This window comes from Jaculus jaculus, chromosome 1, assembly GCF_020740685.1.
Source record: "Jaculus jaculus isolate mJacJac1 chromosome 1, mJacJac1.mat.Y.cur, whole genome shotgun sequence".
Taxonomy (NCBI): Eukaryota; Metazoa; Chordata; class Mammalia; order Rodentia; family Dipodidae; genus Jaculus; species Jaculus jaculus.
Genome location: NC_059102.1, coordinates 304289573 through 304313062, shown reverse-complemented (window position 1 = coordinate 304313062; position 23490 = coordinate 304289573).

Here is a 23490-nt window from a genome sequence, read left to right as displayed (position 1 = left end):
TGGCAGGTCATCCTGAGAAAAAATAAACAAAGAGGTATCTGGACTAAATGAGGTCATAGAAGGAATGGACTTAACAGATATATACAGGACATTTCATCCAAATGCTGCAGAACATACATTCTTTTCAGCAGCATGTGAAACATTCTCTAAAATAGACCATATATTAGGACACAAAGCAAATCTTAACAAATACAGGAAAATTGAAATAATTCCTTGCATTCTATCAGACCACAATGGAATCAAACTACAAATCAATAGCAAGAAAGGCTATAGAGCATACACAAAGTCATGGAAATTAAATAACACATTACTAAATGATGAATGGGTCAATGAAGAAATCATGAGGGAAATCAAAAAGTTTATAGAGTTAAACAATAATGAGAACACAACATAACAAAGTCTCTGGGACACAATGAAGGCAGTCCTAAGAGGTAAATTTATAGCCTTAAGTGCCTATGTTAAGAAATTAGAAATGTCACAAGCAAATGACCTAATGCTTCACTTTTTTAAAAAAATTTATTTGAGAGTGACAGACACAGAGAGAAAGACAGATAGAGGGAGAGAGAGAGAATGGGCGCACCAGGGCTTCCAGCCTCTGCAAACGAACTCCAGACGCGTGCGCCCCCTTGTGCATCTGGCTAACATGGGACCTGGGGAACCGAGCCTCGAACCGGGGTCCTTAGGCTTCACAGGCAAGCGCTTAACCGCTAAGCCATATCTCCAGCCCTAATGCTTCACTTTAATGCCTTGGAAAAAGAAGAACAAGGCAAACCCAAAGTCAGCAGACAGGAAGAAATAATAAAGATTAGGGCAGAAATTAATGAAATAGAAACTGAAAACATAATCCAAACAATCAATGAAACAAAGAGTTGGTTCTTTGAAAGGATAAACAAGATTGATAAACCCTTAGCAAATCTGACCAAAATAAAGAGAAAAGAGACACAAATTAATAAAATTAGAGATGAAAAAGGTAACATCACAACAGATGCCAGAGAAATTCAAAAAATCATAGGACATACTATAAAAGCATATACTCCACAAAGTATGAAAATCTGAAAGAAATGGATGATTTCCTTGCTTTATATGACCAACCTAAATTAAATCAAGATGAGATTAATCACTTAAATAGACCTATAACAAGTATGGAGATCTGAGAAGTTATCTATAATCTCCCAACTACAAAATGTCCAGGCCCAGATGGATTCACTGCTGAATTTTACCAGACCTTCAGGGAAGAGCTAACACCATTGCATCTTAAGCTTTTCCGTAAAATAGAAAAAGCAGAAATTCTACCAAACTCTTTCTATGAAGCCAGCATCACTCTGATACCACAACCAGGCAAAGATAGGACAAAAAAAGAAAATTACAGACCAATATCCCTCATGAACATAGATTCAAAAATTCTCAACACAATATTGGCATACAGAACACAAGAATATATTAGAAGGATCATGCACCCTGACCAAGTACGCTTTATCCCAGAGATGCAGGGATGGTTCAATATATACAAATCTATAAATGTAATACATTATATAAATGGATTGAAGGACAAAAATCACATGATCATCTCATTAGACTCAGAGAAAGCATTTGACAAAATCCAACATCCCTTCATGATAAAAGTCCTACAGAGACTGGGAATAGAAGGAACATATCTCAATAAAATAAAGGCCATTTATGACAAGCCTACAGCCAACATATTACTAAATGGGGAAAAACTAGAAGCTTTCCCACTAAAATCAGGAACAAGGCAAGGGCGTCCACTGTCCCCAATTTTATTTAATACAGTACTGGAAGTCTTAGCCATAGCAATAAGGCAAGAGACACACATAAAAGGGATACAAATTGGAAAGGAAGAGATCAAGTTATCATTATTTGCAGATGACATGATTCTATACATAAAGGACCCTAAAGACTCTACTAGCAAACAGTTACAGCTGATAAAAATCTACAGCCATGTAGCAGGATACAAAATAAATACACAGAAATCAGTTGCCTTCATATATGCTAACAACAAACACACAGAGGATGAAATCAGAGAATCATTCGCATTCACAACTGCATCAAAGAAAATAAGTACCTTGGAATAAACCTAACCAAGGAAGTAAAGTATCTCTACAATGAAAACTTTAAAACACTCAAGCGAGAAATTGCAGAAGACACTAGGAAGTGGAAAAACATCCCTTGTTCTTGAATTGGAAGAATAAATATTGTGAAAATGGCAATCTTACCAAAAGCAATCTACATATTTAATGCAATCCCCATCAAAATTCCAAAGGCATTCTTCATGGAAATAGAAAAACAATCCAAAAATTCATTTGGAATCACAAAAAAACCTCAAATATCTAAAATAATACTGAGCAACAAAAATAAGGCTGGTGGTATCACTATACCTGATTTTAATCTATACTACAGAGCCATAGTAACAAAAACAGTATGGTACAGGCACAAAAATAGACATGTAGATCAATGGAACAGAATGGAGGACCCAGATTTAAGTCCAGGTAGCTATAGCCACTTGATATTCGATAAAAATGCCAAAAATACTCATTGGAGAAAAGACAGCCTCTTCAGCAAATGGTGTTGGGAAAACTGGATATGCATCTGTAGAAGGATGAAAATAGATTCTTCTCTCTCTCCACGCACAAGAATTAAGTCCAAATGGATTAAAGACTGGAAACTCTAAAACTTCTAGAGGAAAAGTAGGGGAAACCCTTCAACATATTGGTCTTGGCAAAGACTTTCTGAATACAACCCCAATTGCTCAGGCAATAAAACCACAGATTAACCAGTGGGACCTCATTAAACTACAAGGATTTTGTACTGCAAAGGACACTGTGAATAAAGCAAAGAGGCAACCTACAGAATGGGAAAATATCTTCATCAGCTATATATCTGATAGAGGATTAATATCTAGGATATACAAAGAACTCAAAAAGTTAAATAATAAGAAATCAAACAAACCAATTAAAAATGGGCTATATCGATACAAGCTAAATAGAGAGTTCTCAAAGGAAGAAATACGGATGCCATATAAGCATCTAAAAAAGTGTCCTACGTCACTAGTCATCAGAGAAATGCAGATTAAAACTACATTGAGATTCCATCTCACTCCTGTCAGATTGGCTACCATCATGAAAACAAATGATCATAAATGCTGGTGAGGATGTGGAAAAAGAGAAACCCTTATACACTGTTGGTGGGAATCTAGTCCAACCATTGTGGAACTCAGTGTGAAGGTTCCTAAAATAGCTAAAGATTGATCCATATGACCCAGCTATATCACTCCTAGACATATATCCTAAGGATTCATCTCATTTCTTTAGAAGTACATGCTCAACCATGTTTATTGCTGCTTAATTTATAATAGCTGGGAAATGGAACCAGCCTAGATGTCCCTCAACTGATGAGTGGATAATGAAAATATGGCACATTTATACAATGGAGTTCTACTCAGCAGTAAAGAAAAATGAAGTTATGAAATTTGAAGGAAAATGGATGGATCTGGAAAAGATTATACTAAGTGAGGAAACCCAGGCCCAGAAAGTCAAGTGCTGCATGTTCTCTCTCACATGTGGATGATTTAGCTTCTGTGTGAGAAGGAAAAAACTCAGTAGCAGAGGCCAGAAAGCTAAAATATCAATACAAAGGGAAGAGAAAGGAAGGGAGGAGGGTACTTAATAGGTTGGTATTGTATATATGTAAGTAGATAAATAGATTAATGGGGGTGAAAAGACCCAAAGTGAGGTCAGGGGAGGAAATTGAGTAAAGGAAAGGTGGAGAGAGGGCTAATCAAAATTAAGAGGATATAAATAAATCATATAGAATTCTCTGGTTTTGGACAATGGAACTCTCAGGAGCCATAGATCATTGTTAGAAAATTTTCAGTGCCTGGGATGGGATACCTTCCAGTGAGATGTTGGCCAGGGAGGTCCCTGATGACCCCAAAATATTATAGCCCATTGCCAAGGCCCTTGGTTTCCCACCAGGAATCGATGGTAAGGCCCTATGGCTGAAGACTCCACATGCTTGGGCTGCAAGACCACTGAGAATTCCTGCTGGACCTGAGCTGATAACCTCCCCTATGTAGACCAGTTGACAGGAAGCTAGAAGAAGCCATTCTACATGCAGTTCAATGGGAGAAAGAGATACCACCAGTGAAGATACCCATCAGTGGACACTGCAAGCCTTATAATTGGCCAGCCTGGCCTGGCCAAATGAGCCAACAGGTGCAATAGTGGAACATCTGTCATGGTGGAAACCAACTGCCCTCCAATTGGACTGGAGGCCTGCTCCAAGGGAGGGAATACATCCCTGATACTGAAAACATAAAACAGGGGTAGTCATGAGCCACAGGGGTGTAACATCTGCTGATGTCTGGATAAGTGTATATACTATGCTTATCAAACTGCCCAGTAAGCACTTCTCTTAATATTTGTACCCTTATATTAATGCTATTCTCACTTTTGGTAGAGAATCTTCTCTTTTCAGATGGCAGTGACCTTGGGATGACTCAGAAGGTATCATGGTGCTGGAAAGAAGTGACTAGAGTACCGAGTAACATCTTGATCACACCTTCCAAGGCTCAGGGTCTAATGTGGCAGAGGTGGTTGAAAGAATGTAAGAGCCAAAGGATGGGTAGGACTTCTTACAAGGTGCTCCCTCCAGACATAAAATGGCCTCGATATCCATGACCTCATAGTGCCTGATACTACCTACACAAGAACATCATAAGAAGAGGGAAAGACCATGACATCAAAATAAAAGAAAGACTTATTGAGATGCGGAGGAGATATGATGGAGAATGGAATTTCAAAGGAGAAAATGGGGGGCTGAGGGAGGGTATTACCATGGGATATTTTTTATAATCATGGAAAATGCCTTAAAAATTTGAGAAAAAATTAAATTAAATTAAATTTAAAAAATAGTAACCGACATGGTGGCACATGATTTTAATACCAGCACTTCAGAGGCAGAAGTAGGAAGATCACTGTGAGTTGAGGCCAGCCTGAGACTACAGAGTGAGTTCCAGGTCAGCTTAGTCTTGAAATTTTTTAAACTTACTTTCTGTTTCTATAGATGTTTCATTTTTTTTTTCAGATATCATGACGAACACTTTTTTTTTAAATTCACTTTTATTTTATATATCCACGTTAAGAAGTAGAATGCTTCTAGCCAGTCCTTTTTCCTTCATTTTTCTCTATCTCTCTGTATATGAGTGTTTATAGTTTTAGCCTCTAAACATATACTCCTAGGCACACTAGTTTAATCTTTATGCATATGTGTGCATAAATGTATGTGTATGTGGTGTGAGATGTGTATAATGTATGCATGTATATGTGCAAGTGTGTGTATGTATGTGGTGTGGTATATGTATGATGTATGCATATGTGTGGGCAAATGTGTGATCCCTGTGTGCATACTTGTGGAAGTCAGAGGAGAATGTCAGGTGTCCTCCCCTACTGCCCGTTCACGTTGTATTCTTGAGATAGAGTCTCTTACTGAACCAAAGCCACTGTTTTCAGTCAGGCTGGCTGACCATCAAGCCCCAGCAATTCTCCAATCTTCACTCGAAAAAAAAAGAAAGAAAAGAAAAGAAAAACCTACTAAGCAGAAAATTAGCAAGGATAGAGAACTCAACTATACAGGATAATTTGTATTTATACAACAGTCTATTCAAAACAACAATAGAAATTACTAAAGAAGACCACACCCTAAAAAATCTCAATTAATTCAAAGGAATTGAAAAATAAATTTCTTCAAGGAAGAAACCAATAAAAGGAAAATAATGGTAAGGTCTTAAAAATACTGAGAAAGTAAACAAAACATGAGTAATTGACTCATGGGTAAACATGGCAGTCTTAAGGGAAATAACACAATAAAAACAAAAGTACAACATGCCAAAACATGTGTGAGACAATTAAAGCATTCAGAGAGGAAACTTTTAGCAATAAATTAATATCCCATGAAAGATAAAAACAATCACAAATTATATACATGTATATAAGAGTTTACCTTTGTGGGTAGTGAGGAAAATGACCAGCTATAACCTGTGCATAAGGGATTTTGCAAGGGGATAATTAAATTTATTTTTTTGAGATAAGGGACATTTTGTTGGATTATCTGGGTAGGTTTAGGGTAGTCACAAGTGCAAAAGTAGTTCACTATACATTGGCTTTCAAACCCTAGAAAAGACTTCTGCCATATGGAGGCTAGGAGATGTCATACTATGCCAACATAAAGAATAGGAGTCCAAATTATACTTTGAGCTAAACTTTTTTTTTCTAAGTTATGGGCATTATCAGAGTGTAACCAGCACATGTTGATACTGTTCTTACCCTCATCCCTGTCCTCACCTCCAAAGGGACCCTCTTCATTGAGAATGCCAGTTATTCCCATGGGAATTGTGGGTTATGCATTGTGGGGGTAGTCACCAGTAATGGGGAAGAGGCGATGTCTTTGTGTGTAATGTTCCACCTTGTACCTCTAACAATCCTTCTGTACCTTCTTCCACGAATTTCTCTGATTGATGTTGGGTTCATTTTAGGTCTGCTTCTTGGGAGCCTCTGTGTCTCTGGATCTCTGGTTTGGGTAGGAGTTGAGTGTCCTCTGTGTCTATCTCCTTCACGTTTGTGCTGATACCAGGTTCACCAAGGAAGTAGCACTCTTTGAGCTGAACTTTTCACCAAATAACAGAATACTCACACAGGAAATTATTACTTACAGATAGGCAGTTGAGGACAAAAGAACCTAGGAATTTTCATGAACTAGTCTTCCAAGACTTCAGAAAGCTGCCCAGGAAGGTGGAGTCTCATATGCATATGGGCCACTAACTCTGTAGCTGAGGGACTCCAAAATGCAGTCAAGTCTGGATTTTACACTTGGGAGTGACAGGTATCACTGGAATGAATTCTTTGTAAAATGTCTAGTTCTAGCAGGGCCAGGAATAGAACCTGGGATATCTGGGTTAACCTCTCCTCATCTGAAGATATTGCATTCCCAACATATTATATAATTATTTGTTTGGTTATTTGGAGGTTATTGCGGTGAGTTCTAACTACTTGTACAACCATTATCAAAGAACACTCCTCTGTGGGGAAAGGCTGTCCCTCTCTACCAAGAAACCACCTTCAGGAAGGATAAACATGCAGAGATGTGGAGGAAGGAGCCTAGACCAACTAGGTCAGCTGAGGCAACTGTGGTGATTAATAGTGTGACAGGTGTCACTACTAGATTGCCCCTCATACCCTTTACAGTGACTTGTGAGAACAGCAAAACAAGAAAGTGGAGAACTGGGTAGAATCAAAGCCACCTGAGTACTGTCCTGAAGCAAGAGCTCCTAGAAGGAGTCAGAAATGAAACCGGGCCAGAAGTAGGAAGCGTGAGAATGGAGAAAACAGACAAATTATGATCCATGAAAAATTAATAGGCCAAACTAAAAATAAACCATGAACCTAGATGATTAACGTAAGTTTTTCTTTCACATTATAGAAAATTACCTAAAGAGAACAGAACAAAATGGAAGAACAGGGGGAAAAAGCAGGATAATTCCAAATTGCCAATATAATTTTTTTGATTTCACCCGTTAGGTAACCTTGCCATCATAATAGAAATTATTATAAATTTATATAATTTTTAGTTGAAAGGAAGCTTATTGAACTGAAGAAAATAACCTTCTGTAAAATGTATTTTAAATATATAAACATATGTAGATTTCACCCATAAGTAAAATAGGTATTACAGAGATATTTTCTAATTGACCTGAGTGTGGTAGCACATGCCTGGGATAGGCTCATGAGCTTGAAGCCAATATGGTCTATATAGAAAGACTCTGTCTCAAAAAAAATCTTTAATAATTAAAACATGACATTTTGTTATATACAATGACATTTTCATGTTGTTTCTATTAATATAATTAGAAAACACCACCGGAAAGTAGTCAGCAATCAACAATTTTGTTCATATTAAAAGTACTTACTTTTGTCATAGATTAGTTGATATCTAAATTCTGGGTACTCTCCACACAAGCTGGTCACCTCCAGACATTAATACATATCTTGGTATTACACAAGGGACTATTTTAAAAGGTCAGTGCCTTTAACTCTGACTATTATTAAATAAAGAGAAAAATACCCTCCAGGGATTTCCATATTCTATTTTCTTATTGTTCAAGTGAAGAGATTATGGACTAACTAATTGCATAGGCATAAAACTTAGGGGCATTCCCATATCCCAGGGCATCCCTCATTGTATTATGGGAAGAACAATGCTTATATTTTCCTTGCTGTTTGAAAGGTCAAAAATTCCAATGGTGGGTGACTGCTTTCCAGCATCTTTAGTCATAGCCCTTGGCTTCATCATTTTTAGAGGAGTTATATTGTTATGACGTTTTTGTGTTTATTATTGTATTGAGATTTTCACATCTTGAGTTATTTCATTGCTTGGGATTTCTGTTTATAAAAGGCTTGTAGACTTGTGGATCAAGAGTTGTATCTTCTGGGTAGAAGCTCGAAGTCCCACTTTGGGACCATCTATTCCAAAAACTTGGTGGATATCTGATTCAAACCACCATATTCCACCCCTGACCACAATAGACTCACAAACATCTTATGATGTAAAATGCAGTCTAACTTTAAAAGTTGCCATATTTTTTTTTCCCATTCCAACACTGTTCACACATTTCCACATTCCAAATTCTCTTAAATGGGAGCCCATGAAATCAAAACACAAGTTACATACACATAACTGCATAGAGTAAACTTTACTGCTGTAAAAGAAGACATAACAAGGAAAAATTACTGATGTGAGAGAAAATCAAGCTGGGCAAATAATCAAATACTATATTCCATGTGAAACATGCAACAATGTCTGGGGTTCAAATTCTACCACTCCAGCCTTAGCTGCTTGCTTTCTGGTCACATCCTCCTGAGCCTGAGAAATAGCATTCCTTGACAGCCTCCCGCAGTCCTGGCATCTCCAAATTCCTTGGGTCTCCACAACAGCTATGGTTTATCCATGTGTTGGCCTGCCAGGGTCTCTACAAAGGGACAAAAACAACCATGCCTCATATTGCCCAGTGGCCATCTTAAAAACTAAAATGAATAAACATGGCTCAAATCCAATGACCCTTTCTTTCCTGCATTTATTATACTTCCATAATACCAGGTAGGCTGGCAAATTTGTTAATATTGGGAGAATAAAGCTGACATTGAAGAGCAGAAAAACTCTGTGGGCATATGCAGATAGCCTGCTGCCACACAAATTGCTTCTAGCCCAGTCTCGACAAAATTCTCTTTTTCCTCATAAATCAAGCCTCACATCCCATAGTTCTTTTTGCATTTATGTCTTTCAGACCTTACCAGAATGGCCCACCAAGCTCTGCTTTCAGCTATGCAAGGCATCTCTTAGCCCAAATTCCAAATCCTTCCATATTTCTCCTGCAGATCAGGTCCAAACGATCAAACACCCACAGTCAGGTTTCTAGCACTAACAAACCCACTCTTCTAGTACCAGTTTTCTGTTGTAGACACCTTTGCTGTTTTGAGGTGTTCTGGAGTTGCTCAGCTAGTCTCCATAGTCTTCTCTCTCTCTCTCTCTCTCTTTCTCTCTCTCTCTCTTTCTCTCTCTCCATATATATATCTCATATATATCTTTCTATTTCTCTGTCTCTCAAATAAATAAATAAAAATAAATATTTTAAAAAATAAATGACTCCTAGAATTTCAGATAATATTTAAAAATAATAACAGATATATAGATTTAGCCTTTATTGTCCTTTACATTCTCATTTTCCTCATAATAATTTTATATACATTAAGGCTTCCAGAAAAATTTTAATAACTTTTCAGATAATATAATTTTTAATTTTAAAAATCCATTGGTTCTTCCTGTGTGTCCTCTGTTCTGGCTGAACCTATAATGCCTGACGTGGATCATACTTGTGGCCTTTGTTTCGTTCAGCCTTGACTGCGTGTGTAGTGTGTAGGGGAGGCTAGTTCAAATGCATAAGTGGGCTCTAGAACTCTACTGAGGTATTTTCCATAAAATCAGAAATTCACCACTCATTAAACAGCTATCTAAAATGACTGAAGTTCTTGTAGTATTCTTTAACCTCTCTTGTCTATGTCTCCAACTTTGAAAACTGCAGGGCCAAAAAAGTTTTACCAGTTGCCTAAGGACCCCGGTTCAAGGCTCGGTTCCCCAGGTCCCACGTTAGCCAGATGCACAAGGGGGCGCATGCGTCTGGAGTTCGTTTACAGAGGCTGGAAGCCCTGGTGCGCCCATTCTCTCTCTCTCCCCTATCTGTCTTTCTCTCTGTGTCTGTTGTTCTCAAATAAATAAATAAATAATTTAAAAAAAAAAAGTTTTACCAGTTGTTGAAGAAGAAGGAGGAGGAGGTGGAGAAGGAAGAAAGAAGACGAGGGGCGACTACTCTCTTTCCTCCGTGAGAGCATACAACTAAAGCTTCCTGCTTCCTTTTTCTTTTCAGCTGAAAGTATCTAATTTACATTCCTTGTAGAAGTTCTTAGCGACATCAACAGTTAGTAACTTTCTGAAATCACAATTAATATCAAACAATATCAAGCACAATATCAATGCAGGATTCCTACTATTGGATTTTAAGAATTACATGATTATGAAGCTGTGGTAACAAAGACTTGAATATTAATCTAAAGAAACACATATGCCTACCTACCTATCAGTATATGGTAGATCAAAGTCAAATGATTAAAATTACAAAATTTTAAAGAAAATATATGATTGTTCATTTATTGTTTTTATATATGATACCAAAACACAATTTATACAATAAAAGTTTTAAACTTTAGCAAAATAAAAAATTTTGCTTTGCAAAAAGCACTAATAAGGAAATAAAAGACAACTTTTAGATTAAAGACACAATGTTTTCAAATTAAGAATCTGATAAATGGGGGCTGGAGGGATGGCTTAGTGGTTAAGGCATTTGCCTGCAAAGCCAAGGGATATAGGTTCCACTCCCCAGGACCCACGTTAGCCAGATGCTAATGGCCTGGTGCGCCCATTCTCTCTCTCTCTCCCTCCTTCTCTGTCAAATAAAAAATAATAAAAAATAAATATTTTAAAAAAGAATATGATAAACATTTTACAACTAGACTATATAAGAATTCTTAAAATTCAAATATATAAGAACCAACTAATGAAGAGAGTTGATACAAGATTTGAGTATATGGGAAAAATAGTTATTGTCATTAGTTACTATAGATTTGTAAATTAAAACATGATAATAGTCTGTACTTAAGTATGTAAATGTGAAAATGCATGTCCATATTTGCGTGGGTACACATGAATGTGACACTAATTTGTGCTTAACTATCATGAAAATTGAAATTAAGATTTTTTTTTTTTTTTTTTGGTCAAGTGAATGGGTCAGCAAAGTGTGATACATCCAAAGAATGAATGACTATTTTCTAAGGAAGAATAAAACTGCACATTGTATGTTTCCACTTATATGGCCTGAAAGGAAAATGAAAAATTCTGCAAAATATCTAAGCAATACTCTTCCAAACTGTAAGGGCAATGAAGAACAAAAGAGTCAAGACACTATTGCAGCTAAATGGATTGAATCAAAGAATGGGAAAATTTTGGTAGAAACAAATTGGGAAATCAGAATATCGTCTACAATTTAGTTACCAGTGCTAAACCAATGTTAGTTTCCAATTTTGATACACATAAGTTGCAACATAATAAATGTAAAGTTTCTTTGGAATTAAGTTTTTTAAAATCTCAGGAAGTATTCTTTTTTAAGATTTTTTTGTTCATTTTTTATTTATTTATTTGAGAGCGACAGACATAGAGAGAAAGACAGATAGAGGGAGAGAGAGAGAATGGGTGCTCCAGGGCTTCCAGCCATTGCAAACGAACTCCAGACGCGTGCGCCCCCTTGTGCATCTGGCTAACGTGGGACCTGGGGAACCAAGCCTCGAACCGGGGTCCTTAGGCTTCACAGGCAAGCGCTTAACCTCTAAGCCATCTCTCCAGCCCTCAGGAAGTATTCTTTAAAGTCACTGCTACTACATATTACATTGACCTTCCTACTATTACGTCATTTAAAAGCCCAGTAAAATGATTAACAATAAGAGCTCCAAGAGCTAGGGAGATGGCTCAGGTAAAGCACTGGCCTTGCAGGCGTGATGGACTGGGAGTTCCACCCCTAGAGCCCATGGTAAAATGCTGGGTGTAAGGATGTGTGCCTGTTCTTCCGATGCCGGGAGGTCGAAACAGGTACATCCAAGGACTTGCTGCTCAGCCACTCTAGCCTAGTTAACAAGTTTTGGGCCAATGAGAGATCTTGTCTCAAAAAAATAGGAAAAAAAGAAAAAGAAAAGGTAGATTGCACCCGAAAGAAATGATCTAAAGGCAACATAAGGTTGTCCTCTGGCCTCTGGCCTCCACACATGTGCACACCTATACACACAATACATACAGACTAAAAGAAAGAATAAGAGCTCTGAATTTTATCTATCAAAAAAGGAAATTCGGGCTGGAGAGATGGCTTAGCGGTTAAGCACTTGCCTGTGAAGCCTAAGGACCCCAGTTCGAGGCTCAGTTCCCCAGGTCCCACTTAGCCAGATGCACAAGGGGGCGCACGCGTCTGGAGTTCGTTTGCAGAGGTTGGAAGCCCTGGCGCGCCCATCCTCTCTCTCTCCCTCTATCTGTCTTTCTCCCTGTGTCTGTCACTCTCAGATAAATAAATAAAAAAATGAACAAAAAAAATTAAAAAAAAAAAGGAAATTCAAGTTCTGCCTTTACTAGCTATAGATAACTTTAGCAGGTCACTTAACTTTCTCAAGTGTCAACTCACTGGAAGGTATCCCATTCCTGACATTTAAATTTTTCCAATACCAATTATGGCTTCTGAGTACAACGTTATCCAGCTCTCTTTTTTATCCCAAGCTCTCTTTTTAAACATATATATTATTAGCTACTGAAGAAGTAGGTTGTCATATAGCTTATTCATAAATCTTAAATATGATTAACCCTTCTCCCACTCCCTCTGGTCTCTTTGTAAGATTCGAGTGTGATGGTACACACCTATAATTCAATCACTTGGAGGGTAGAAGAAGGAGGATTGTGAGTTTAAGGCCAGCCTAAGCTATGGGCTGGAGAGATAGCTTAGCAGTTAAGGTGTTTGCCTGCAAAGCCAAAGGACCCAGATTCGATTCCCCAGGACCCATGTTGACCAGATGCACAAGGGACACATGCGTCTGGAGTGCCTTTGCAGTTGCTGAAGGCCCTGGCTTTCCCATTCTTTCTCTGTTTCTCTCTCTCTCTCTCTCTGTCTCTTTCTCTCTCTATTTCTCTCTGTCAAATAAATAAAGTATTTTTTAAAAATAAGAAAGATTTTAGATATAAAATGTACTATTGTTAACTATTGTCCAATTACTGAACCCAAAACAAGGTCTCCAGAACTTACTCATCTTAATTGAAAGTTTGTATTCATTGGTAGACACGTCCCTGTATTTCCTTCTTCTCATCACCTGTCAACCACCATTATACTCTCTGCAGCTATGAGTTTGATTATTTCAGGTTACTTACACAAGTATAATTATTTGTGTTTGTCCATCTGCACATGTTTTATTTCCTTTAGCATAATGTAGTACAGTTTACCAATGTTGACACAATGGGAGCATCTCTCCCTTCTTTCTGTCTCTCCCACCACCATTTCTTTTTTAGACAGGGTCTCATGTAGACCAGGTTAGCCTTAAACTCTCTGTGCCACTTAAGATGACCTGAACTCCTCATCCTCCTGCTTTCACTCCCCAAGTGTTGGATATTTCCAGTTTTATAAAGGCTGCATAATGTGTGTGTATGCATGTGCACACACACACCACATATATATCACATTTTATTATTTATTGATCCATAAGTGGACATCTGGGTTGCTCTAGACTGTAAGTAACATAAGAGTGTAGATCCTGACTGCATGTCACGTTGTGCACACAGAGGTCTAAGGATAACCTAGGTTGTCTGGCATTGCCTTCAACCTTGTTGAGACAAGGTCTCTTTGTTGTTCATTGATGCTTGCACCAATCTATCTGGCCTACTAGCTCCTGGGTATTCTCCTGTTGCCACCATCCATCCTGCTGTGGGAGTGCTTGGTTTGCAGATGCATCCAGTTTACATGGATTCCAAGGATCTGAATTCAGGTCCCCATGCTTATGCAGCACACACTGAGCCACTCTCTCCAACTGAAGATCCTGATTTAGGTTCCTGTGTATATACACCCATAAATGAAATACCTGGATTATAGAATAATATCATTTTTAAATCTTTGAGGCACTTCTGCACTATCTTCCATAGTGGCTGTACTGATTAACATTTCTACTGGCAGCATGCAGTTACCTTTTCTTCACAACCTCATCAGCATATTTTTTTTAGCTCGTTATCATTTTCAAAATAATAGTCAGTCTAACTAGTGTGACATGATTTTTCAACAGTTCTGATTTACATTTTCAAGATGAATAGAGGTATGGGGCAGCAATTCTTTAACCTTTTGACCATTTGTATGTCTTCTCTGGACACAGTTTATTCAGTTTCTTTGCTCCCTGTTGAAGCAGATTTTCTTTTCTTTTTTAGACTATTGAGCTGTAGGAGTACTTTACATATTTTGGATTTGTAGAATGTAACAATGGATTTAGACACAATTTTACTTTTGGGGATTTAAAATATTTAACTTGGGCTGGAGAGATGGCTTAGCTGTTAAGTGCTTTCCTGTGAAGCCTAAGGACCCCGGTTTGAGGCTTGATTCCCCAGGACCCACATTAGCCAGATGCATGAGGGGGCACACATGTCCAGAGTTCAGTTGCAGTGGCTAGAAGCCCTGGCGCGCCCATTTTCTCTCTCTCTCTCCCTCCCTTCCTCCCTCCTTCTCTCTGTCTGTTGCTCTCAAATAAATAAGTAAAAATAAACAAAAAAGTTTTAAATATTTAACTCATTTAATAAACAAGGTAAAATTTGGCACCTAAGTACATTAAATTCAACAAATAATTATTAATGACAATGCTTTTTATGCCATGATGTTCTGTCCCACAAAAGGCTCAAAGCAACAGGACCAAATGACTATGCACTGAAACCTTGTATAATCTTTGTTAGTTATTAAGTTGGTTTTCTCAGATATTTTGTCATAGTGAGGAATATTCAACACAGATTTTATTCTATTAGCAGCATAAAGCAGGTTTGTGAGAAAGAGTTAGATGTTTTGATGATCAGTTGGAGTACAGTGGTGGAGTGGGTAGTGATTTGTGTCATAAAGTAGATTTCCTTAAGGTCTATCCATGTATTTATCCCACAAACATTTGCTGAACATCCTAGAGTTGGTAGAGATATATCTAATAAGCTATAGCTTTTACCATTGAAAACCTCCTGGCCTGATCAGGGACATAGTGCCAAGTAATCCTTGCCATAACAGCAGAAGCACAAGGTAAATTTAACTTAGACTTGTGGGCGGGGGTGAGGATTAAAATGATTTGATACTTTCATTGAGGTTTGAAGATAAGTACACATCAGCTAGACATATCAGGTGTGTGTATGTGGACAGGTGTAATAATGGTGGTAATGTAGGTGGGAATTGGATACTCAAGTAGAGAGACTCTCGTGTATAAATTCACAGACAAGTGACATGTCCAGGAAATGATAAGCAAATCATTTCACATGGCTGATCTGAGCAGCACGCAGCATAACGGCAGGAAAATGAGTCAAGAAAACTAGGCGGAGGCACTGGGAAGATGACTCAGTGGTTAAAGGCACTTGCTTTCAAAGCCTGCTGGTCCAGGTTCAATTCCCAAGTCAACCATATAAATCAGACTTTAAAAAATAGTGTCATTGGGATGGAGAGATGGTTTAGCAGTTAAGGCACTTGCCTGTAAATGCTAAGGAACCAGATTTGATTTCCTAGTACCCACATAAGCCAGATGCACTAGGTGGCATGTGCATCTGGAGTTGATTTGTAGTGGCTAAAGGCCCTGGCATGCACATTCTCTCTCTCTCTCAAATGAATAAAATGAAAAATGCAACAGTTGGGCATGGTGGTACACACCTTTAATCCCAGCACTCAGGAGGCTGAGGTAGGAGGATCACCATGAGTTTGAGGCCAGCTTGAGACTACACAGTGATTTCCAAGTCAACCTGAGCTAGAGTGGGACTCTACCTCAAAATAATAGCAACAACAACAAAATCAAAACAAAAAGTGTCTGGAATTCATTTGCATGGGCAAGAGGCCCTGATGCCCTCCTCCCCCACAAACACACACACACAGGTTCAAGTAAATAAATTAATTAAGAAACAAGAAAATTAGGTAGAAACTAAGCCATGAAGGGCCTTGTTTGATGTGTCAATGCAAAAGCCATGGCTCTCACCTCAAAAGGGGATAAGAGATGGTTTATTCTGGAGCCAAATATGAGTGACTATGACCCAGGAACACAGATTTAGGTTACCCCAAATGCCATGTTACAACATGTTAATAATTTCATGAAGGTTTTGAGAGGGGGTGCAGTTAGGGTGACTAGACCCCTGGCTCCCCACATAGCAGGAGCTCCTTGAACTTTCTTTTCTCTCTTTTCTTTCCATAGTTTTCCCAGGCCCTCCACATGCCATCTCTAGCCACATGGGTGCCTCTCTTTGGCTCTGTTCTTCCTTCAATAAATATAATAATTTAATAATTTTCCTTCTCAGCCTTTTTGAATTCAATTCTTAGCTTAAAATTAAAAACAAACCTAAGGTTTGAGGTTCAAGAACTTTCCTGGGCCCCTATCACCCTGTTGCAGTTTTATAGTTACAGAATTAAAGAAAGTCATAAGTCAAATAACTTTTCTAATACACTGGCTGACCATCAGGTGGGTGGGGTTATAACAAAGCTGACCATAGACCTCAGATGCTATCTGATGACATTCTTAGCACTTGGGTTGGTAGAAGCTGGTGGTCTGATCTTGCATTTCAAAAGGATTACACTTGATCAGCTGATAGTCACCAGGATGTTAGTTAAGACACAGAGGCGGACAATAAATGGTTATTAAGGGGTTAGGGGTAGACCAAGGTAATTTGGCCCTGACTTGCAACATTCCATCTCTGAAACAACAGGAGCTGTATCAGTCCATTCAGCCTTGCTGGACACTGGTGCAGCAGATTCAGTGCTTTTCTGGGAATTTTAGTTCACAGATCAATAATGATTATACTTTTATACTGAAAGCTATCAGTACCAATGACAGAAATTTGACAAAGGAGATTGTTTAATCATGTTTGGTTTTAAGTAAGATCACTCATGAGTTTGTAACTAGAGGCTAGCGAAACTAGAGGCAATGGTTGGAACAGTATTATTGCCCAGATGAGATGTATTGAGACCCCGAATGACAGTAATAATGGATGAGCTGGATGAATTAAAAAGATGTAAAGAGGCAAAAGCTATAGAATCAAGAGAAAGGCTAAATATATAATGTTCAATGAGAGGGAGGATTGTAGCACGATATTTAATGTTTGGCTCAGAATAAATAGACAATCAGAATGACATGCATTGGGATATGAAAAGGAAGCTATAGGACAAAGAATGTTTTGACAGAGAAATGCTGAGTATAAGATGTTGTGTTTCGAGGAATTTATGGCCCAAAGCTTTATAACTATATACTGATTTTTTAAGAGATGAGCTTATTACAGATGACTGGGCTTCTGTGTGAGAATGAAAATACTTAGTAGCAGAGGCCAGTAAGTTGAAAAGGAGACATAAAGGGTGGAGAAAGGAAGGGAGGAGGATACTTAATAGGTTGATATTGTATATATGTAATTACAATGATTGTAATGGGGAGGTAATATGATTGAGAATGGAATTTCAAACGGGAAAGTGTGGGGGTGGGGAGGGAGGGAATTACCATGGGATATATTTTATAATCATGGAAAATGTTAATAAAAATTAAAAAAAAAAATTGAAAAAGCCAAAAAAAAAAAAAAAAAAAAAAAAAGAGATGAGCTTATAGGTACTTATGGGCCTTTGATTTATAATCATGGATAGATCTTTAAGAGATGAGTACAAGGGTCTGTGAAAGAGAGGAAGGAATAAAATCATAGCATGGCGTTGTAGGAGCAAAGAAGGAGCAATATTGATGGCTGTCAGTGAGTAACAGAATCAGACATTCTGAGAACACAAAAGAGAAACACATGCACATGGAGCTTGTAGGGCATTAAAGAGAAGCAAGATGGGGACAGAAATCATATGTCTGTAAGAAAAGAAGTGATTCTATGTGCAAATGAAAGGCATCTTTATTTTAAAAGTGCATATTTAGGGCTGGAGAAATAGCTTAGCGGTTACAGCATTTACCTGTAAAAACCAAAGGACCCAGGTTCGATTCCCCAGGACCCACATAAGCCAGATGCACAAGGTAGTGCATGTATCTGGAGTTCGTTTGCAGTGGCTGGATGCCCTGGTGCACCCATCCTCTCTCTTTCTCTTCCTCTCTCTGCCTCTTTCTTTCTCTCTCTCTCTCTCTCAAATAAATAAATAAATAAAATAAAAAGCTATAATTAAAAGTGCATATTTACATCTGTATAGTTGCTATGTCAACATAATTCCCTGAACTGAAATCAGATCTCCTCTCTAGGCCTCAGGTGGGGGTGGCCTTAGAGCACTTGAGCCTGATGGAAACCCAACCACAGACACAGGTTAAGCCTGAGCAAGGAGTGCTACTGGTGGGAGAAATAACATAAAAAGGACAAATGAACATTGTTGTAACAATTGGTTTGCATCAAGGTAGAGCAATGCTGATAATGTGGAGAGTGGCACCCAGCAATCAGAAATATTTGTAGACTTAGACCAAACAGACCAAAAATGCTAAAGATTTTGAGATTAAATGCTACTTCAGGTCTGACTGAAACAAAACTAATAGACTGTGGTGTGTGGACACAGTGTTGTTCTTACAGAGGGATTATGGTAAAATCCCCAGAGGTTATCTTTCAGCCTACCTATAGATGTGTAAATAACAAGAGAGACAGTTGGTTTCTATACATTCATTTAAATACAGACCAGGATGCCAGGAAATCTGAGGCATGGGGCTGGGTTTGTATTTTTTCAAAATAACTCTTATCACATATTTTTCTAATAAGACATGCACCCTTCCTGAGAAACGATTTACCAAAATGGGTAGAAAGTAGAAGCTTCTCATAAATAACTGTTTTCATAACCACTGTGAACAAAGGTGGAGGAGTGCTATAGACCCTTTCTAATTTTGTCTTTCATGTCAATATTCAGAGATGATTTCTAGCCTGCATTTTTTTCTTGCTAATGGAAAAAAATCAGTTTATTATCATCAAATTACAGTATATTCTTATATTAAAATTCTCAATAAAACTTCAAGTTTATTTCATACTACATGGATTAGTGAAAGTATTTTCAAAAGTTCCTATTGACAGGTATTTGTCCTGTGGCATTTTTAGATAGTGTGCTAATGAATATTTTTGTAAACATTTGTTGTGGGGGGAACATGGGCATTTCTGTTGAATATATGCCCAGGATTCAAATTACTTCTGCTTCTAAAAAACACAAACACTCACACACATATTAAACATATTTTGACAAACAAGCCAGATAGGTATAAATAAAACTAAAAATAGTCTTTAAAAGGGGTTCCTAACCTGGACTTACAAATTGTAGATGTGATTGCTTGTGAACTGCAATAGGGGGAAAAATTATCTTCACTTTCTCTAACTTCTAACCACAATTTATCTTTCCCTATAATTATTGATAACCTCAAACCACCATAGTGTTAGCGGTAGCTGTGACTTTTCCACTAATGGAGAACTCAAATATTTTCATTATTGTTAGGTAAATTGAAGAAAATTATGTTTATGCTGTCACTACTTTAAAATTATGGTAATTATGAATTTAGACAGTATGCCTCATTATTGAATATTGTGGTTTGATTGTAAAATATTCTTCAGAGGCTCATGTATTTGAACACTGGGTACCCAACTGGCGGTGCTGTTTGGGAAGCTTCCTTCCTCCAGCAAGTTTCACCTCCTAAAGTGGAGCCTTTGAAGTAGAAGTGGGTCACTCAGGGTTGATCCTACTTCCTATCTGGTCTCTGCTTCCTTTCCGACAACATGACCAGTTCTGCCTCTGCTCCTGCAGCCATGGCTTTCCCAGCCACTATTCCTCCCCTTGAAACTGTAAGCCAAAATACAACCCCTGTCCTTTCATAAGTTGCTTCGGGTCATGTTACTTGTTCTCAGCATTGAAAAAGTAACTGTCAAAGTCATATTGCTATGTGAAAGATTCAAATGTTTTGATATGTTTCTATATAATTTGTTTTTATTGTCATCTTAATTTGCACACAAAGAAATTAAATTCCCATGGCTTAAAAGCATAGTGTAAGAAATGAGAATTATACTAGCAATAATAGAAAAGACCCATGTGATACTATGATACAATGGACATTAATCATTATGAAGCAAACTCATTTAATTCTAAACAACAACCAGTTAAAGAGGAGACCAAATTTTGATTATGCAGGTAAAGTGTCTAAAGCACAGAGAGGATAATTTTCCAGAGCTCACACCCCTAAGCCTGTTGTATAGCCAGGCCATGAACTCCACAATGCACTTTGATTGCTTACCTCCAATAAGCTGAGAGGTTTTTTTTTTTTTTTATAATGATGATTTTTGTTTTATCTTTATTAATTTATTTATTTTTAACCCTTTTATTGACAACTTCTGTAATTATAGACAATAATCCATGATAATTCCCTCCCTCCCCCCACTTTCCCCTTTGCAACTCCATTCTCCAGCATGAGAGGGAGAGAGAGAATGAGAGAATGGGCACATCAGGGCCTCTAGCCACTGCAAACAAACTCCAGATGCATCACACTGCCATATGCATCTGGTTTATGTGGGATATGAGGAATCTAACCTGGGTCCTTGGGCTTCACAAGCGAGCTCAGCTCCTCAGGCTTCACAGGCAAGCTCCTTAACTACTAAGCCATCTCTCCATCCCTATTCTGAGAGTTTTGTAAGCCATACTCACTAGTGGTCACTACCCCTCCTCCTGATCTGCTGTGACACAACAGCTCACTGTGTAAATCTCTATAGGTTTCCCGGGTGTGTTGCATTGATTTTGTATAACTATGGTGTGTGTGTTAAAGATGCTATCACAATAGTATATAATTATAATTATACTACTAGTAAAGAAGCTGAAAGAAGAAAGGAGTATATATTAATAGACTTTGTTATATTAACTCCATTTACTATGTTTGGCTTTCATTTATTTATTTCTGTGTATTCAAGTTACCATCTGCTGTCATTTTCCTATTTATTCCTCCTCACACTCTTGTGTTATTGTCAAATGTTACATTTCTGCATCCTATAAGCCCCCAAATACAAATATGTGTCTTTGTTTTTTACAGATAACTTTTAAATCAGTTAAGATTATAAAGATAAAGAAATGTACTAGTATATAGCTTTTTGTTTTTCCTGCATAATTCTCTTTATCACAGCTTTCTGTTATTTCATGGAGTTTTAGTCAACATATCTCAGAGGAAGAGAACCAATAAGATATATAGGTAGAAATACAGTAAGGTATTTACCATGAAGGAAGAAGTCTTCCAATCTGTTGGAGGCTGAAGAAAGCTGGAGGGATCCAGTGTAAGCTTGAAGACCTGAGAGCTCTGGAAGCCCAAGGTTAAGTTCCCCCAAAAGTCTGATTCCAGTGGCCCAGGAACCACCAGCCCTGATGTCTGAGGGCAGGGACACACGATGCCCTGCTCAAGATGGGAATGTGAACTCATACTTGTTCTACCTCTGTGTCCTGTTCAGACCATAGTGGATTGCACAAGGCCCTATCATATTGGTGGCAGTGATGGTCTTTACTCAGGCCTCTGGCCCCAGTGCTAACCTATTCTGGATCTGTACTCACAGACACACCCAAAAATACACCGTTTTACTAGAAATCTGGGCAGCCCTAGCTCAGATCAGTCTCAATTAAAATTGATAATCACAGGTATGGATTTGAGTTCCTAACATTCTGATATTTTATTCCACCCTGTGAGGTTCTTTTTATTATTTCTTATAATTTAGGTCTGCTAGGAGTGAATTCAGTTGCCTATATGTGTGTGTATGTATGATGTGTGGGATGTGCACCGTCAGAGGACAACATCAGGATGTTGGTCCTTTCCTTCCATCTTGTTTGTAACAGGATCTTTCTTCCTCTTTGTCACTGGGAAGGCCAAACTAGTTGCCTCTTGAGCTTCCAGATTCTCCTAACTCTGCCTGTCATTGTTTTAGGCACATTGGAATTTCATAGTTTCCCAGAATACCAGGAATGTGTATGATTTTATTTTTAAGTCTGGATTCCTGAGAATTGCCTAAGAGTTACCTCTGCATTAGCACACTTACTAGTTGGCATTTGTTCAGAAGTAAGTTTTAGGCTTCCCAGTACCAGTAAGATATCTGCCCTTTGTTCACTTGGATGCAGCTTGTTTTGAATTCAGCTCCATGTTCTGCTCTGATGGTTGCTGAGTGAGTATAGCCTAGCTCTTATGCACAAACTTTCAGACCTTTTGAATTTGAGAGTTGACTATGATCCTAATATGGTTCTTCTTGGTTTAATATTCCCATGATTTTGTTAAACTTTTGGTTGTTCTGTAAATTGGCTTGTTGCCCTGGTATGATGGATATATAGTGTCCAGTCAATGGTTCTCCACAACAGATCTGCATTGTTTTTTAAAATATTTTATTTATTGATTTATTTGAGAGTAGACAGAGAGAAAGAGAGAGGCTGGACATGCCAGGGTCTTGCTACTGTAGCCAAACTGCAGATATGTATGCCACTTTGTGCATCTAACTTTACTGGGGAATTAAACCTGGGCCAACAGTCCTTACAAACAAGTGTCTTTTGCTGCTGACCCATCTCCCTAACCCTTCAAATTATTTTTGACATTGGTCTTAAAATTTTCCACTCGTTGTTCCAAATATTATCAACTTCCCAGGCAGACATATGGAGTTCTTGCATGAAAACATGCCTCCCCTCATTGACAGACCTGTCAATGATCTACTTCGGGCAGTGCCCTTTCTCTTCCCTGGGTGACATGCTTGCTTTATACCAGGCATCTAGAAAGAGGGTCAAAGCCCTTTTTCTTGTCAGGTTTTTCCTCCAAGTGAGTTTGTGCAATGGTAAGAAGGCCCCTATGTTTTTGATCTGCTACATCTATATTAAAGTTTCCATTCCAACAATAGACACAGTTGGGGCAAGGGAGCACTAGTCATCTGAGATTTGCAGACTTGGAGGAGGGTTTCTGTAATAAGGGATAGAAGGGAATGAGAAAAATAGGCAGTTTGTCCTCCCAAGGTGAAACCACAGCCATGTGTCGGAAACTGTGGAAGGTGTTCTTGTCTGCTTCTTGCACACAGCCCAGAATAGAGCTTCTATCATCGAACAGCAGGGTAGAAGGTAATAGAATGTGGTTTGGGTCAAATGTA